The sequence below is a fragment of the Malaclemys terrapin genome, chromosome 7, assembly GCF_027887155.1.
Source record: "Malaclemys terrapin pileata isolate rMalTer1 chromosome 7, rMalTer1.hap1, whole genome shotgun sequence".
NCBI lineage: Eukaryota > Metazoa > Chordata > Testudines > Emydidae > Malaclemys > Malaclemys terrapin.
The window spans coordinates 23,874,416-23,878,567 of NC_071511.1; positions in this window are offsets into that span (position 1 = coordinate 23,874,416).

A 4,152-nucleotide genomic window follows, 5' to 3' on the forward strand; every position below is an offset into this window, starting at 1 on the left:
AGTGAAGTGTAAACGCTCCTTCCCACTATTAATACTTGACTGTGATCTTTGAGACACCACTCCCCCCTCCCACCCTCCTTCACCTGCCAAGAGGGCGCCACAGCCTCATGTGTCAATAGGTTTAAAGGTGCAAACCCTGAAAATGAAGTTGCCAGGCTGGCAGCTGCCCTGGGTGGGCAATCAGGCCCCGAGGAGGCTAGGGCAGAGGCCTGTGGGTCATCTACAGGGGGAAGTCTCCCTGAAATCCCTTCCCGCACTGCACACCCTCCCACGTCTCTGTCATGGCCCCACAGCACAGCCGCCTCAGGAGAGCTGGGTGGAGATCCTTGAAGCCTACCAATGTGGCACCTCAATCAGCCACAGGGTGGCCCTGCTGAGCACAGCCCTGTGCTTCCATGATAGGGTAACCAGATGTCTGGATAGGGGCTTTGTCTTATCCACTCAACTGTACCCCCTCCTCCCGAAAAAAAGCGTTTTGATATTTTCACATTTGCTATCTGGTCACCTTACTCCCGGCTGGCTGGACGAGGCCTCAGGGTGAAATGTTCCCGCTGGCCTGTCCATCCCTTCAGTCCTTGCCAGTCGCTGACACTGGGGATGGCCCATTGCCCCTTCCAGAGACCCTGGCTGAGAACTGTTCCTCCGGGGTGTGGAGCGGGCACTCTTCATCCACATTGCGAGGACCAGAGGCTAGTAGCAGCGCCAGGAGCTGCCTGCAGAGGGCACCCTCAGGGGCAACATGTATGTTTCCTACCCAGGGGCAAGTAGCCTCAGTCTAGGGCTGTTCCCCAGTCAGAGCCATGGGAACCTTGCTCTCAGTGGGTGGGAGCCTGGGGCAGCAGGAGCCTTGGGCATTGGCAGACCATGCTGGGGCGTGTGTTGGAATCTAGGGTCTCTCACAAAGAGTCCCCTGGCACCAGCCCTTCCCATCTCTCAGCCAGCCAGATCTCAAACCAGACAGGGCTTTGTAAGTCACAGCCAACACCCCTAACTGGAGGGGATGCTGCTCCGCTCTGCACCAGCAACAGTTCGGCTTCAAACAGCTCCCCGACCTTGCAGACCTTGGCCCTGCTGCCAGCCAGTTCATCCTGCATGTCCCTGACTTCCCTCCTCTCACGTCCCCCGCTCTGCCAGCTCCACTCCCTGTCACATCCCCAAGCAGCTCTGCACCTTTTCCTGTGCTACCCCCAGGTGTAGATCCTTCCCGAACCTGCAGCCATGCCCTTCCCTCTGCTCCTTCAAACCCTGCCCCAGACGCACTCCTCCCAGGCAGCCCTGTCCCATTACCAATGCCCCAATCCAGCCTTTTCCTGGGCACTGCCCCCGAACACACCACCAAGAAGCATCTCTCAGGCTTTTTCACTGCCAGACCCCTCGATCTCCCAGCACTCCCTCATGTCTTGTCCCGAGTGCCAGATCCTCAATGCCACAGACATCTCTGGCTGAGCAGGAGTAACCTTGGATGGTCCTATAACGCCCTTGCCTACAGCCTTGGTGCTCCCATAGGCCACTGAGTTCCTAGGGCAATGCCCACTGGCAAAGGTGGGTGCTTACCAAAGTGTTCTACAGGGACAGCTGTACCCAGTGGCCTATTTTATGTGCACTCACTGAGCACATGAGCTCAGAGCAAGGAGTTCCCTTATCTTGTTCCAAAGTTCCCTGTGAGGCTCCCTGAGTTCAACTCAACCTTTCACATCTTCCAGCTCCCTGGGGTGGGTAAGGTTTCAGTCTAGCATTGCTGAGTCATAGCTGGCCCTCCATCTGCATGACTCACCCAGCATTAGTCGAGTGCTTTTTGTGCTCCCATTAGGCGCTGGGCCACTCACAGACACAGGTCCCCAAACTGTCCCTGCCCCCAAGGGCATGCAGCCTACACGTGATAGGACACAGCAAGTGAATGGACATGGGGCACTGAATGAAATGACCCCAGTGCTCATGGATGGGGCTTAGAGTTGCCTAGTCTCGGCAGGAACCATCCTCAGGTGAAACAACCTGTGGTTAGAAAACCCAGTGTAACCAGTTCCCAGGGTGCAGACACTTGCATGGTTATCCTGCTTTCTTCCTCTCACCATTTCTGTTAGAGGGCAGCATTACCACGTAGCCACCCAAGCTAGGGTGGGTTCTAGATCCTGCAGCATCTAGGGCCAAAAAACCCCTCCAATCCAGAGCGTGTGCCATTTCAAGAGACTGGTCCTGGCCAGGAAGCCTCTCCCGCACTCCTCCTGCCTTCACTGGTGGCAGAGCACCTGCTGGAGACCATCTCCTTCTGCCAAGAGAGATGCTCATGGTCACAACACGCACTCTCTCTCCAGGCACTATCAGAAATACCACACTGCACATGGTAGCTCTGCCTCTGTTTGGCCTCTACACGTAGGTACTGAATGGCAACAAGGCTTTAGCTTTCGTCTTAGTGCCATTTCTCTAAAGGACAGGCACCTCCTCATTCAGTCTCCACGGACTGTTTTCTCCAGCTTGCCCAAACCTCTCCTACCAGAATGTCTATTGTCTGACACCCAGGGCAACCTACAGCTTTTTCTCCAGCCCCACTCCCTCTTAGAGCAGCATTTGGGATACTTGTCTTTTAAGTATCAGCCACAGGATCAGGTTGGTGCATTTCCTAAACTGGCTGTTGGTGATCAGCTAGTGCGTCCCTTAGCACCAGGAGCTTAGGAATACCACCCGCCTAGCAATGCTAGCGCCCACAGCATCTCTGACTGCACTGTGCCCATCAGCGTGGTGTTTGGGTAGAGCCGGCTGAATGTTTCTAACAGCTGGCCAAGAGCATTTGGTCAAATCAAGCCAGCAAGGCCCTTTCAGTCACTCTCAGGGGAACACTCGCACCAGTAAAGAGTTGATTTGCAAGGACGTTCACAGGAGGTGAAAGTGCCACAGATGCTTGTGCACTTCCTGGGTATGTGCACAGAGAAAGCGTCAGGCACACGTAGGGTGTATTTTCTCTAGGGAGTTTTAATGCTTGCTTGGCAATGGGGGCTAGGAGACAGACAGACCTTTGTACAGTACCCAGCACAATGGGACCCTGTAGCGAGGCGGTGGGATACCCCACAGCCCCACTGAGGGCCGAACCTCCCCTAACACCGACGTGGGCGGAGCCACTGGGACCGACGCCCGTCCCTCAGAGGTCACGGCGCCGACCCGGAAGTATAAAAGCTCGCCTGCAGAGCTCAGTGGAGAACAAGCCGCCGGAGAGAGCAGATGTCTGTGGCCGAGCTCCCGCTTGGGAGACAGCAGCAGGCCGCGACCGGCCTGAGGACTCACCAGGCCAGCCAAGCCTACCCCTCACCTGGTATCCTGAAGAGGACTGGCCAAGCCTGCCCCTTTCCGTCTATCCCGAGGAGGGGCCGAGCCTGCCCCTTTCCAGCTATCCCGAGGAGGAGCCAAACCTACCCTTCGCTACCTACCCGGAACTGATGCTGGTGGAGATCACCAAGGACACTAGTACGACCCAGGTACCCTACGAGGGGGAGTGTGGAAGTAGCCCGGGGGCAGCCGAACCTTAGGGTGACCAGATCAGCAGTATAAAATATCGGGATGGGGGGAAGCAAAAAAAAAAAAACAGCAGGGGTGGGCGGAGAAAAAAAAAAGGGAATTTAAAAGGGGCCGGGGGCATTAGCAGGCCCCGGCCGCACACGCTGCCCTCCCCGTGGAGCCTCCCGCCCCCCGGCCCACCATGGGCATATGCGGCGTGCGGTGGGTCCGGGCGGGGGCTGCGCGGAGTGGGCAGGGGCTGCGTGGGCGGCGTGGGCCGAATCCCCACTGCTGCCGTGGAGCCCCGCGCCTCTCCCTCCCGCTCGCGGCTGCAGCTCCTTCCCGGCGGGACGCGCTTCCTGCCGCCCCGGCCACATGCACCCTGCGCCACCCACCTGGCTCCTGCCCGCTCCGCATTGTCCCCGCCCGGACCCACCGCACTGCCCCGCGGGCTGCAGGCCTGGAGCAGCCTCCAGGCTGCTCTCCTGGCCCTGGCCCCCGTGTGCAGCAGCCTGGGGGCCAGGCAGGAGCCCTCTGGCGCAGCGGCCTGGGGGCCAGGCAGGAGCCCTCTGGCGCAGTCTCCCTCCTTTGCCAGCCCCCCTTTGCCCGCCTGGTGCCCGGGTGCCGGAGCTGACTCACCAGCTCCAGGATCCAGGCACCGCCGCC